This window comes from Toxorhynchites rutilus, chromosome 3, assembly GCF_029784135.1.
Source record: "Toxorhynchites rutilus septentrionalis strain SRP chromosome 3, ASM2978413v1, whole genome shotgun sequence".
NCBI lineage: Eukaryota > Metazoa > Arthropoda > Insecta > Diptera > Culicidae > Toxorhynchites > Toxorhynchites rutilus.
This window is the reverse complement of record NC_073746.1, coordinates 231,335,076-231,350,585: the sequence shown is the minus strand read 5'-3', so window position 1 is coordinate 231,350,585 and position 15,510 is coordinate 231,335,076. Positions and strand designations below refer to the sequence as shown.

General features: G+C 37.0%; 1 protein-coding gene across 4 annotated transcripts in view; it reads left to right on the top strand.

Annotated features, from left to right (window-relative positions):
* LOC129772810 (regulator of G-protein signaling loco) overlaps positions 1-15,510 on the top strand; it is a 112,234-nt gene that overhangs the window by 39,701 nt on the left and 57,023 nt on the right. The window lies entirely within an intron of this gene.

Below are 15,510 nucleotides of genomic sequence, written 5' to 3'. Positions count from 1 at the left end.
GGTTCATGTCCGGTTTCCGTGAAAATCTTTTATTAGCAATAGAAAAAGAAACATGGGAACGAATTCTCGCTTGAGATCCATTGTTTTCGAACGAAGCTGTGGGGATGATGATACTTTTTTACTGAATTCACTAGAAGCCGATGATTGCAGGGGAAAGCAGCAAATGGCAGAAAATAGAATAGGTCAATAATTAGCTGTTGAATATAGGCGTGGAATTGCAGTTCGCTTCAAAACACATAAGGGGGGGTGGGGGGATTATTGAAAGCACTTGACTTGTGGCTCAAATGAGTGTGCTAGTGCATTTTTATGTACAACATTCGCGGGATTAACAAGTAGTTATTTCTGTTGGTGCTGTTGTTTGCAAACAATCGATTCGCTGATGATCTATCGCTGTCGTTCCGAGGGCTCTAGTCGGCTGTTAAACGCGTGAGCTGATGAATCGAGTCACGCATATCAGACTGTTGTCGATTGTAGATCATTGGAATTATATGTCATGGGCGAAATATAAATCGAACTAGTTTGTAATTGATCAGTCAATACCATCACGCCACGTGACTTTGGGTTCGCCTTCATGAGCAAGCATTGACGCAATCTGATCGCGCTTTGTTTCTTCATTTCTTTTGCAATATATATATATATATTTTGGAATGACACATCTGTGAGAATCTTACAAATATTATTCAAGTAAAATATTGAACAAAAAGTCACAGGAGGGTTGTGTCCGAGACACGACCGCATAGTTGACGTAGGATTCCGTTGGGTTATCTGTTACATGCTGACTTTGGATATGTTTGAAGAATTACATTGTTAATCTCTTGGTGGACGTTTTGTCTGGTTGTTAGGTATTCTTGGTTCACTCCACCAATGTCCATAACCGAGTGATAATGATAGAAAGATGGTGATTAGTCATTTGATGGTGCGTATCAAGATAGGAGATGCCTAAGTGGAATGAGATATGATGAAAGCCGCGCTCTGTGGCCCTGGACGAGATGGCTCCTGTGTTATGTATGGATGAAATAAAGAAAAAAACTCATCAATGTAATATAAGATAATTATCATTATCGAACACAATTATCAAGTTTTCTCACCAGAAAACTTGTTTTATTATAGAGATAATATATTTGAAATGGAAATGGCATTTTCGCTTTAAACCCAACGGAACACGATGCTACATGCCTCAATGCGAATTTCAATTGGACAATAATATCGGTCATTGATATGAAATTTCACGAAGCAACCAACATAAAAGTTCCAAATTTAAAGTTTATTTATATTCTATCACACATAGGTTCTATTCAGTTCATTGAAATATCATTCTTCAATTAATCCATCGAAAGATTCTTATTGGAACGAACATAAAAAAAACACTCATTCATCGCTTCCTACTAATTCGCCAGCAAGTATGCAATCAGCAATGCCCACGCTAGTTACAATAAGCACTATCCATTTGTGCGCGTCGTTAGTTAAACTATCGACCACGAAGGTATTTACATGCTGATTTCCCCAAGACACCTTGGATTTGAAATCTCTGTTAGGGAATACATGTCGGTGGAAACAAAAGCCCCCCTGCTTTCATGTATTCCGATTTCCCCCAGGCAGCTTGGTTTTGATGTCTCTGTTAGGGAATACACTTCGGTGGCAGCAAAAGTTCGCTCTACTTTGATGAGCCGATTTCTCCGTATATTCAATTTCGACCAATCAGAACGAGGTATTTCCGTTTGAAATTTTTTTGATTGTTTGCTAGTTAGTTTCATATGATATATTATTTTATCAATTGTGATGGATTGTTATGGAGTGCTCAGATCGATTGATGCAATTATCTCGTAAATCCATCAGGAAATAACTGACCAATAATTGTAAGTACATGAGCCGGGCTAGAGACGAATGAACGTAAAGTTTAAAGTCTCTATAATTCAAAAGAAGAAAAATATTGCTACCAGATGTCACGAACTTCGACATTTTTTGCTACTATGGTGCTACACGCCCGTGTAGTTGGCGCAAAGGCACCACAAAAATATTATTTTTATTTTATAGAATTCCTTCATGCATTTGTCTGATACGGGCTGTGTATCGTTCGTTCTTGTTTTTGAAGGGACTTTAACTCAAAGGTCATTCGTCCCTAACGGGCTGTGTATGACTGGAGCGTTCCGTTATATACATGCATGCATATGTCCTTCGCTTCTTTTGCCAAATCCAATAAAAGGTGGTTGATGAAACGTATGTTTTTGACATGATACGTTCCATGTTAGTTGTTAGTAGAAAATGTAAAAATAAACAGTATTTTTGATCGGTTTTATATAGTTTTTGTGGTAAGTGGAAAACAGTAAAATAAACTCTTTTGTTTCAAAACAAATTGATAATCCTGAGAAGGACTGGAATGGTTTAATGGGTTGTACGGAATCTGCTGCATTTCAGTCGGATGTAGCAGTTTAGTTTTGGGAGCGGTAGCTTTTACGGATTCGCTGATGCTTTCCTTGACTTTGGCGCTATCGGCTTCTGTGCGTCGATTTGCGAGGGTTTGATTGGCACAACCACGACGAGCTAAACGACGGATAGCGGGTGTGATACGATGCGATGCAATGTACTTCGCTCCTCTGCCTCCTTTGCCGCATCCAATTGTTGATGTGAAGAGGAGCGCACCAGCAATGCACACTAGATTTAATTTGATGCTCTCCGCTGCTTCCTCTTCTTTGCTCCCTTTGCCGCACCGCATCCATCGTTGATTGCCGATGGCTTCCTCTCCTTTGCCGCACCGTATGGTTTTGGATGATTTGTAGAGCACTGCACACTAGAAGCCCAGATGTTTGCCGATCTGAGCGTTGAACGAGAATGAGAAATCCAAAAATGCTACCGTCCTTTTATATCAGTTGGTATGTGAGAAATAGGCGCCCCCCACTCGCTCGACATGCAAATATTTGACTTATCGGGGAACGAAAGAAGCGAAGCAGGCGAAAAAGAAATGACGTCAATTTCGACCAATCAGTACCGTTTGGATAGGGGTTGAGATTTTTCAATTGTTCGATAGTTAATTACATGATATATATTATTTTATTCAAGGTGAAAAATTGTTATAGAGTGCCGCAATGTTTTGATGTAAAAATCTCATCAATCCGTCAAGAAATGACTGAGCAATACGCGTTTGAAATTGGACATTCTTCACGATGCGATCAATATTCGTTTTTCAATTTGTACCCCAATATGTTCCCGAAAGACGTAATCCTACGTCAAAATATTTTCTGTTTTACCGGGTTTCCTCGCATTATTCTGCGAAATAATTATAAAGCGTTATTCATTCAGATATTATTTTTTTAAAAAAAGGAAAAATTCAACTTAAATGGCAATAAGTTGGGACTACCTATCTGCTTAAAACTTAATACTCACAAAAGGTGATCTTAACTTAAAAAAAATCACAATGGGCCTGATTACGAACGTCACTTCACGGTGAAAATGGATAAAAAGGAATATAAATTGCATTGCATTTCGTTTTCACCGTGAAGTGACGTTCGTGATCAGGCCCAATATTTCATGTCTGAACGAGCCAGTTTTTTGTCAATGTTTTCTGAGAATTCATGAACAAGACTAAAAAAAGTGAGTGGCTCCCGTTGCAGCAAGGTTAGAGTCATACAGATCCTGCCGTGGGCTGCATGCTCGACTATTGTGGCCGAGGAATTTAGCCCATTATTTTTTTCCGATTTGTGTTGGCATACGCGTCTTCTTGTAGTTACAACTGCAGTTAAGGCGAGTGATTAACCATAGCAAATTCAGCCATGATAAATAAAAATTGTACAAGTAACACTGCGTTGAAAATGCGAAGTTCATCTAGAATGATCCACCATTCACCAGTACAGGTCGGACTCGATTATGTACAGACTCGATTATATACAGTTTTGGACTCGATTATCTTTCATTTCTGTACCGGGGTGTAAGTTCAAAGTTCCAAAAACAAGAGAGTGACGCTGGAGTGCAAGGTTTCAAACGTTAATACCTCTTTACTGGATAAATGGAGTGGTATAACAATCACTTCATTCGAAAGATAAAAATTCTAAGAGTTATATGATTGTCACTTATTGGTCCAAAAAAAGTTTCAATAGCTTATGAATTGCATGGAAAACAGGCTTTTTAAACCATAACAATCTGGCTCATTGTTAATGATTGCTTTTCTGGTGAACGGAGTGTGTTCCCGAACACGAGCGCTAAATCAAAGCACCGTTAGAAACTGCCATAGCAGACTTGGAAATCCACTCAGTTGTAATTGTACAGCGTTTGGAGCAGGTTATTGCAGCTGTGGCGAAGTTAGCTTCGTTCATCATGATAGCTTTGATGAACGGTGTTACCAAGAGCCTGTTGGTGCAAACAAACGGCATTGTTACGCGGGGATCGTTAAAAATTCCCCCATCGGGAGGAGAGTGATATCACTGAAAAGGCGATCAAGAAAGTACCAGCATCGAAAGTTGTTTCCGCTTGAGGCATCGGAGCAGCCGCCACGCACACACATACACGCGCGCAACTTTTTTCGTTTGGTGGTTATCGATAAGAAACCGAAAAGATGTCATCATTGCTGAAAAAAGTCTGCTAGTTCTCCTTGTTAAATTAAATTACATTCAAGCCAAAGAGTTTATTTTATTGTTTTCTATTCATATAATAATGCGAGCAAATACATTTTCTTTTTGTGACAATCTAGTGAAATTAACAGGAAAGCTTCTGAAGATTATTCTTCCTCATCAGTAGAATATTTTCGTATTCAATATTGGATGAATGAAATGGAGAACGGATCGCGAAAATCATATAATTTTCCAGCGATTATTTGTTTTCTATTCATATAATGCTGCGACTAAATATATTTTGTTTAGTGACTTTTCAATCAAGTGCAATTAACTGAAAAACTTCCGAAAATTATTCTTCCCCATCAGTAGAATATTTTCGTTTTCATTGTTGGATGTATAAAATGAAAACGAAAAAAATTTCGCATTGTGAAAATCATATAATTTTCCATCGATTATTGCTCTGTCGCTGAAAGCTTCAAACTCAGAGAGTTCATTTGCCTCTAGTTTGTCTTCCAAATTCCTATAGTCAACCACACCTTTTCTCGATTCATTAACCAACAATCGAAAGGCAGTTTTGAAAACTCCAATAAACTCTGGACAAGGATAATTTGTTACTTTGACGAAAACAAAATTATTTAAATTTTTGTTCATCGATTTCAAAAAAGATCCAAAAACGGGGGTGGCATTGCGCATTTCGATACAAGTAACTCGTTTCGAGAAAATTCGAACTCAAATCGAATTAGTTTTAGTATTATGTATCTTTTTCAAGTTAATATTTTCAATGTACTAGATTTAGAGCTTAATCTGTTTCGTAGAGAAATGTTATATTTTTGAGCTCATAAACAAAGCTAAGTCAAAATGGTCGAAACGAACAAAAATCACTCGTTTCGAAATGCGCAATGTCACCCCAGGATTTTTATAGTGCTTTACAAAATCAACTGTACTTCGGCAAATAGTTATTCCGCAGTAGTTATAATGTTTGCAGGCAAATTTTTAGCCTAGTGTATTTTCTAAACATCTGTGAGCGTTTCATATTGATACGTTTTGCCGTTTTTTCTAGCCGATTTTTCAAAGTTTGGAGTCAATTAGAGGTAAATGCTCCTGAATCGTACCAGAAGTACAAAATGCTACGTGGCTCTCAGAATGAACGATTCGTATCTTTTGTCTTTATGAGTTTTATGAGTAAAAACCGTGAAGTTTTAATGATTTTGCTTCAATTCTCACCAAGAATTGTTCATTACGTTATTGCAGTGAAATTAAGGAAGATAGAGGGTGTCAAAGTACAAATTGTAGAGCGGCTAAAGAGCTTTAATTTGGTTGATAAAAACAATCAAGTTTATTATGAATTTTTGGAATTGAAATTGGAACTGGAATTCAAAACCACTATCTTTAAAGTTTCTCACTTCCAAAATGTTATTAATTTAATTTAGATGTTTCACAACTATATCCTGTATTAAATTTTCTCATCTTTCAAACGAAAGCAACAGAATCGTCCTACGTAGCGTACTTTTTGAAGTAGAGTCAGTTTGTGGTAAACAAAGCCCGAAACAAAAAACAAAAATCGACCATATGCGTAGAAGATTTTTTTTCATAAGTGCCAACATAACGCCACAAAAATCGAATCTCGGAAATTTAAAAGCCGCTATACTTGATGAACAGACTTCGTATAATTAAAACATATATAGTCCCAGGACCATAATTACAATTTCATGAAAAAATATCTATCGGATTTTTTTTCCCTCTTAGAGTGTGTAGTTATGTATAAGGGTGATCTGATAAATTGGATTTATTGTCGATCAGCAAATTGAGATTTATTTTCAAGGGGGTATTCTGGTGTAGAGGGATGAATTTCGGACGATTTTTGGAGCTCTGGCCTAATGGAACAAATTGAAAAAAAAACTCGATTGTAGTCCTTCTGGTTATTTTTTATTTCTTTATCACCGTCTCGAATTGTTTATAACTCCTCAGACTGAATCCTTATATTAAACTCTTAATCCTATTTTTAAATACGTTTTTGGACATGTTAATGTCGAACACAGTACAAGCACTATTGATCTCACGGAAACAACTATCTAAGGGGAATCCATGGGAATACCTGTGGCGACTGATAAACAATGAATCACGCTTACGTAATTGTCGAGATGGTACATAGAACGATACATTATACAGGGTCTTTCAGATTAAACGCTCACTCAACAAATTTAAATAACTTCTACAAAAGTGAACCGATTTTTATTTTGAAAAAATGTAGATAAAGCTTATTTTAGGACATTTTCGAAGTGACCACCCCTTTTTTCGATAACGCGTTTTAAATGGTGAACAAAATTCTTCATGCACAACTCTAACATTACGACTTCGATGCTGTTGAAAATCCGAGTTATTTCTTCTTTAAGTTTCTCCAAATTTTGTGGCTTATTAACATAGCAACGGTCCTTCACGTACCCCCATAGGAAGTGATCGACGACGAGAAATTTGAAAATTCTTACCCTAAGAGGACAAAATTTCATTAAGGCTTCGGTTGCTCGAGTAATACGATTTCACTTAAAATACACGTTCTTGTAAATTGTACATCTAGACATTAAAAATCATCCGATCAGACTGAACGAGTAGCCGAATATTATCGTCCCGAAGTGGGGAATGCAGTGTTACCATCGACGGAGCGAAAAAAAATTATAAGGAGCTATTTGATTTTTTGGCGTGAGCGTTCAATCTGAAAGACCTTGTACGATAAAGATGAACAGTCAAGATTTCCATTTAAAAAATCAAACGAAAATTGAAAGTTGACACGCCTAGAAGCTGGCGATTCCAACGCGATCAGTCTTCAGCGGCTTGAGTAGTAAGGGAGATGGTCTGGATCTGTCTGAGGGAGTTGCTGGAGAGCATATCGGATGAAACTACGTTGCACTCTCTCCATCCGTATGATTTGCGTGCTGTGAAACGGAGACCACACGAAGCATACTCCACGATGTTACATACTAAGGAGCAGTATAGTGTTTTGATTGCGTAAACTTCTCTGAAGTTATTGTTGCACCGACGGACGAATCCAGGGGCAGCAAACGCTTTAGTGGTAGTGACGCAGATATGCTCATTGAACCGTAGTTTGATATCTAGAACGACTCCAAGGTCGCGTATAGAATCAACGCATTTTAGTATTTCAGCTCCAACTGAATAACGGAATTCAATTCGAGACTGCCGGCGGGTGAATGACACTGTTTTACATTTCTTGATATTCAATTCGATTCCGCTATTCCGACACCACCACCACCGTAGCTCCTCTACGTCAGCCTGAAACGCACAACAGTCAAGATAAGATGTTATTGTTCTATAAATTTCAAATCGTCGTCGTAGAGAAGTTTTCTAGCATTCAGTCGAAAACACTTTTTTCAAAAGCTATAAAATGTTTGTATGTGTGGGAACAGACTTTTTTTTTCTTAGACTGAACGTCAGTTTGGGATTGTACCAAAAAAATCCAAACGATGTCAACGGGGATCGAACCAAGGCCGGCTGCAATGCAAGGCTGTTTTACACGACCACGCTATCCACATAGCTATTGGTGCTGTCGCATAAATGAGTGATAATATTACATCTCATTATAAAATGAAGTTGAAAAGTGTTTTCTACATTCATAAGACTTCTTTTATAAGACTGGCCATTCGAACTTTATTGTAGCAACGGTTCTTCTCTGAACATAGGATTACTAAATCCATAGTCAGTCGGTAAATGACTTTTGGCTCTTCACGCAGTTTCTCCGCCAAAACGACTGAACAGTCAGTCGGGCGTTTAGTCGCTATCTCGCTCTATCGACTCGATTATATCATTCCATTCTTCCCAGTCAAATTGTTCTCATTGCATTTTGAAGTGACTTCCTTCAAAACGAATTCGTTCCTCTCTCTCTCCCATGCATGTTTGCACGCATCGATGTTTGAGTTCAAAGTGGTTTGACAAACGCTACAGGTGAGCTAGATTTTTTTGTGGCGTACACGAAAACTACTCACACGTATAAAATAGCGTGCAGTGTGTGTGCGCTATTTTGCACGCCTAATACTAACTAATACTAATGCGTTTATAGCATACTTCATAAATGTCTAAGTTCGTTGGTTTGAATTCACGATGGGTAGAAAAAAAACCGTCCATTGATGGGGTAACTACTTTTTTGCATCATGAATCAAGTTTTCGTTCCTCTTTATTATGGACGTGCGTACGCGTGTACAAAATTAGTATCAGGGGAAAATGGAAATGTGGATTGAAGTCAGTTGAATGAAGAGGCAGATTTGTATTCATTAGTCGAGTTATTTAAAATAACCACTGACTGGACTAGTTCACCAGTCATCCTCGCTAGTCAGCGCTAGTCAATTCATTTTCTAGTCAAGTCATTTTTTGTTGGCGGCGACTGCCGAAGCAGTTCTAGTCGAAGCGATGCTACTGGAAGTAGAGTCGGTCTTCATTTTTCTCTGTTTCGTACACTTTCTAGATCATCTGATAAAACGAAACGATAGTTAGAAGTTGTTATATATTCATTCGTGCACATTTCAAACGTGAGCCATTAAATAGAAAGATTTATCAGTTACTCGGTGAATTGATAATCAAATTCATCTCTTATATGTGCAATAGTGGTATTTTTTTTTACCGGAATCATGAAAATACAGTTATCTGAACCCGGTGAAAACAAACGGCAATTTTACTGTTCTATTTCTTTGTAAATTTATGCCTTTCACGTGCTACGTTGATTTAAAGTGGAAACATACTTGCTGTGATTGTAAAATATGCAATAAATTATTTTTTCCAGTTTATCTGGTGTTCCAGTGGGGTAAGGTAGGCAAAAAGCGAGTGATCTATTTATCGTTGCATTCGTAACGATTCCACTAGCATATGAGCTAAAGATTTGTTTCTCCTCTGGCTCCCATTGGGTTCCGGAAACAATTACTGCCATTGCTTCTGCGCAGCTAATTTCTCTATTTATCACTTGCATCCAATCAACAGAGGACAGATCACATTCCATGCATGTTATGAAATAAGGCCTCAACGGCTTCAGTTTTTTGTAGTAACTGAAACAACTACGAACCACATGAAGAAGATGAGGTAGCAGTTTGTAATGGTTCTCGGTGGTTTCTGGGGATCCAACATACGCTCCGATGCACACGAGTGGCAATGCACTTGAAATTGGAGTGTGTGATTCCGTGGTGCACAGTGAACTGTATTGCTGGCGCTTTTTGTAGCTGATCCAATTACCGGGCGAATATGCTACTGCATGTAGTACTGAAATACCGAGCGATCGTTGGGCATATGTGCGTGAACGATCGTTTAGGTCATGGTTGCAGACGAGTTGTGTGAGAAATGATCGGCTGGTTTTAATTTAGTTCAGCAATGAGGAATAAGGCAATGTGTAAATAGTATTTTGTTTTGTGGATGTTATTGCTTGTGAATTAGGAAAAAAGTTGCTTCTCAAAAATGTTTTGAACCGAAATTTGTATTTCAATTTTTTAAAACAGGACTTGCCATTACACAAATAAACACAACACCCTAACTTATACTGCTATATATGTTGTAATCTATCGCTTTCATCTAACGCAGACAATCGCGAATGTGAGTTGTTTGCACATCCACCTTATTGGATATATAACGGTCATACACATGTTATTCTCTACTTTTGTGCTTGAGTTCTTACGTGCATCATTCAGTGAGCAGTTTGTTTGCGTTGACTGTACCCAGAAGCCAGATGGCTTATGTCACCACACTTCTGCTGCGCCTTATCTTGTAATGTTGCATTTCTGATGCTCAATTCCATGTTTATCTAAACCAGTCTGTTTATTTATGGATCCGTCGATGATTCTATTAGGGTTCGATCCATCCACTCCACAGCGTTCGCATTTATGTAAACAAACTTTCCTCCAAGCATAGATTGTTGCATTCATTCATGCATTTGTTTACTGCTGTGTCTGTTACTACTGACATCCAGTACTCAGAATTCTTTAGGTCAAGGTTAGAAACGAAACAAATATCTGATTACGATAAAATTATGGAATGGATGATGACTGATTGATCACTTTATTTGCATCATCCACATTAACCCGTCTCTTGTTGTATCTTTGAAATAAGGACATCATAAAAAAACGAAGCGCACTCGGGTGTAGCACATATACAAATATGCATAATTCATATATTTTTTCATTTCCTGTTCCTTTCAATAGTAAAAGTATCCCTCCTTGGTTTCCGTTCCTGAACTGAGCAACGACTGTCTCTGTTTTCAGTATCGGATCGTGGGAATTATAACCTGTCAGGTCTCACTTGGTCGCACACGGTTCCAAATACAAGAGCGAAAACAGGAATGAAAACAAAGAGCAAAACACCCTTTCCCCCTTAATATTCCTTTATGAGAGTGTTTTAGTTTGTTCGAATAACGGGGAACTATTCCTGTGCTTTTTGATAGGACTATTTCCGCTCGGACGGCTTTGATCTTTGGTGCACAAAAAAGGATTCGAACAAATGAATATCAGATAAATAGTGATGTAATGTGAATCATATAATTTTATTTATCCAGGCTAATTGAGATATTCTTTATTATTTTCTGCAATGTTTATCGAACGCCTTTTTTATTATTCCTCAACGATCTATCATTGGTTATTTGTGATATATATGCCAATTAACACGCCTTTTTTATATTTTTAAGAAACAAATAAAAAAATCGCAAATTGAAGAAAAATAATCCGAAAAACCGTTGACTCGAACGGGGATTGAACTCGAAGGTCTACGGCATATCAGCCATTCCCTGCCAAACCGATATACAGGGAAACTTCGATATAACGTACCCTCGATATAACGTCACTCGATATAACGCACATTTTACCTCGATATAACGTACACATTATCAGTCCAAAAAAATATTTTTTTGAATATTTTTTTCTGAAAGAACAATAAATTATCTGTATTTTGATAGTAAAGCTTGTCTTGTATCTTTAACCAATCTCGAAATACAACTGTTTTGTGATTCTGGATTCTAAATGGATCAATTTTCAATCAACAGAACGAAGGGAAACATCATGAGAAAAGTTGGCTTCGTCTTCTTATTGAATTTATTCATCAACCTTACTCAAACAGCAACACAATAAAGTAATTTAAGCTACGTTGCAGAGGTCTTTATTATGCTTCGATATAACGTACAATTCGATACAACGTCCAATTTTGGAAGTGAAATGTACGTTATATCGAAGTTACCCTGTAGTGGTTCTCAGAATTTCTTGAAAATTTGTAGTTTTGTCCCTTTTCGCGAAACATTAGATCCGTATTTTTTATGCTGGTTAATGTTTAGGTGGCCATTTCCATTTTAGAGTGCTCCAAAAAAACAATATTTCCATTTTTTCCAAAAAATTTTTTGTTTTTAATTCATAACTTTTGAACTACTGAACCGATTCAGATGATCAACATATTGAGATAAAGCCAATGAGCTAGTCTTCTCTAAAAATCATACCATTGGCGGAAAAATTGGATTCTAGTCACATGGACCTAGGCTTGTCGCATAGGAATAGTGGACGAAGACTGAAAACACGTTAGCTTTGAAAAAAATAACTCAAAAACGAAATTAACCACCTCTCTGATTTTTGGATAGGCTATGTAGAAAAACCTCAGCTTTCTAGAAAAAATATTAAAAAATAAAACGCCTTGATTCCCTTGATTTTTAATATTTTTTTTGTAGACTTAAAAAAAAACCTGAATTCATTCTGGTTGTCATTTGAACATTAATGTATCATATGAGCGTGTTAGATGTGTGCGTTGATACGATTACGAATGGTTTATTCGAATTTTTGAAAATTGCCTTTTTGTCCGAATGTGCCCTATGTGTGGGGCAGTTTCGGACAGTCCTGGGGCATTTTCGGACAACGAAAAAAAAAAATTTATGTTTATCAACAATTACTTCCGTTTCCTCTTATTTCCAGCATATTCTGCATTTTTCTGTTTATCAGTATTTGTCTGAAAGGAAACTGCTTGCTATGAGAGTCAGTAAAAATTCGTGATTTTGCTTTCTCCCGTTTTCGAGTAGTGGTTTTCCGTGGTGAAGTTTTTGGATAAGGTTCAACATTTTTCGGGGACAAAGTTGCCAAAGTAAAATCTATCTGTGCTTTAAACACAATGTTGTTTTACCCGATGAGTCAGTTGCTACCTCGCTCCAGTAGGTGAAATCATTTGAGCATTCAAAATCCTTGTCCGAAAAGAGAATGGATAGCAACCTGTCATTTTGAATCCAGCTAGGATATTACTCAGATTGAAAGAAGCATTATAAGCCAATGCAACTATACCTGAAAGGACCTGTATAGAAATAGTTTTCCCAGGATGGTTGAGTAGCCAATCGTTCTGGGAAACTGAGAGCTTTTGCTTGAAAGGGCCCATAATTGAAACATCCAGCAGTTGTAAACGATTTGTGACATAAGGATGAAAAGATACATGAATTGTGCACTTTTCTCGGCAATATTTAATTGTTTCCAAAGTTTCCAAAATTGTTTCGTTGATGCTGGTTTTATCGGTTTTCTTTTTGTAGTTTAGAACCATCATTAGGTCTGAGAATCAGACTAAATTGATGTTTGTTAGTGAACAACAATCAGACACAAACTTTATGAGGTATTAAACAGTGTCCGAATGTGCCCCACCACCGAAGACAAATCATAATTTTATCTAATAAATAGACCTTTATTTCCCCGTTGTATGCACATTTTTTCATTTCATATTAGTTACTAACTGAGGTGGTGTAATTAAAGTTTCGAAACGTGTATGAAAAAGGGTTTTCATGTAATTTCCACTGTTTCATAAATGATCTGCCGAATTCAGTTTTTTTTTCCAAAAAAAGGAATGATATCGCGAAACCTCGGCTGAAACCATGTGTTGTGGATTTTATAATTCGACAACTTTATATCCGGTGAAGTGCTGCTCTGCAAGTGCATGTCTCATTAAAACAAAAAGGTGATAATCTGAGGGGTTGGGTCTGGAGAATACGGCGGCTGCGATAACGTTTCCCAGTTAAGAGTTTTTATTGCATGCTTGAGGGCTTTAGCGGTGTGCACCGGTGCGTTGTCATAATGTAATATCGTTAATACCGCAACTTCGGGCCCATTCCAGATTTCTGATCTGTCAATGCAAAATTAAATTTATGATTTTTTGTATGTAGCGATCTATATTACAGCTCTGGTAGCTCAAGGGACAACGGTTTTACCTCCTTTCTGAGGGAAGCCGGAACCAGAGATTTTTCGCTTCAGAAAATTCCAACGACGCCAGCTGGAGTTGGACTCAGGCCGGTCGGGTTGTGAGGCTGTTACAAGTCAGCTGTTAGATTAATATAAAATGTTTGATAAAATTGTTATATAATTAAGAGATTTTCTACTAAATAATAAAAATATTCACACTGTAAAAAATTAGAAGGGTGATGTTAAGACACGATCGCTTTGTTCAAGAAGGACTACGAAATTATTTTATTCAATTCGCCTATACATTTTTTATATTACTTTAGAAAGAAATGGAAAACAGTATTAACTACTTAGTAGAATTTTTTGTTGGCCCTAAAAATGGAATGTGGTTTGCGTTAATATATCGCTACTCTCTCGTAGCTTTCAATAAAGCCAATTTGAAAACTTTTAAATTACCTTTCAGCCTTAAAAAAATATTGAAAGAAATATTGGGCTATCACCAAACGGACCCTGAAAAAAACCACAAAACTGCTGGAATGAAAAGGCTTTATAGAATCAGATGGCATGGGTTAACCAAATTCAGAATCGGTCAAGCGGCGGTTTAGCTGATTATTTTTTCAGTATTTTATATTAATGGAAATTTAAAAGGAACAATAATTTTATGTTTGTAATGAAGTAAAATTATTTAAAAAGCACCACTCGGTTACGGAAGACACCATAGATTGTTCAGAACTTCTTAAATAAACCATTTCTGGTTAACAAAAATTTAACGGGTCTGGTATCGAAAAAAGGCTTACCGAAATAGCCAGGTATGTTTAGTGAGTAAATTTAGTTATACCTAACATGGAGCATTTCAATGGGAGGATGCATCGTGAATTCCTACTAATAGGTCATGTGATCAAAGAAAAATCTGGGTGTTATGTGACGTTTACGTCAAGCAACCCAACGTTAACACCCAGAATTGTAGCGAACATCACGACATAGAGCCAGCACAGCCTATTCCTGGCACGTGAATATTTGTCAAAAATATGAAAAATTATGATGCGATTCGTCGTATTCCCCTGACATGGCCACCTGTTTTTTGAAATTTCTAATAACAGAGTTAGGTGAAGTGGGGGCATAGTGGTCACCCTAAGGAATATGCCCATTTCCAGCGTCCACATACCGTTTCAATTCCCGTTTTTCGAAGAATGTTATAGTTCAACTCATTCTTGTTCAGATAGTATTCGGATTTTACTATAAAAATTCAAAATAGTACATTTTTCATCATTAGAAAAAAAGATGAAAAATCGAACTTATTTTTTGCTAAGAGGTAAAGTGGTCATCTAGTGGGGGCAAAGTGGTCACTCGCACATATCAAGCTAAATGAGATATATTTATGCGTTTTTTCGTCCAAATTTGTTCAAATCATACTTGATATAGTAGGTACATGTATGAAATAAGCTTGGTTTATTTACCTAGAGTCTCAATTTAAATTTTCTCATGCATACAAAAATGTAGTAAGAAACACATAACGTTCCGCATAATAAGACTTCGTTTAGTTGGAGTGGTATATTTTTCCAGGGTCAATGCCACAAAAGAAACCTCTTCAAGAGCAGAATGTGACGAGGTATATCAGCTTTAGTAAACAGAACATTGTAAGTGAATAACACCTATGACCACTTTGCTCCCAAACAAGAAAGAAATCGCTATGCTAAATAATCGCTGAGATTGAACAAAATATCTGTTCACCTCTCCTAGAATAGGTGGACAGTTGTCTAAAAATAAAAAAAAAACATTTCCATCTGTTTTTTTAA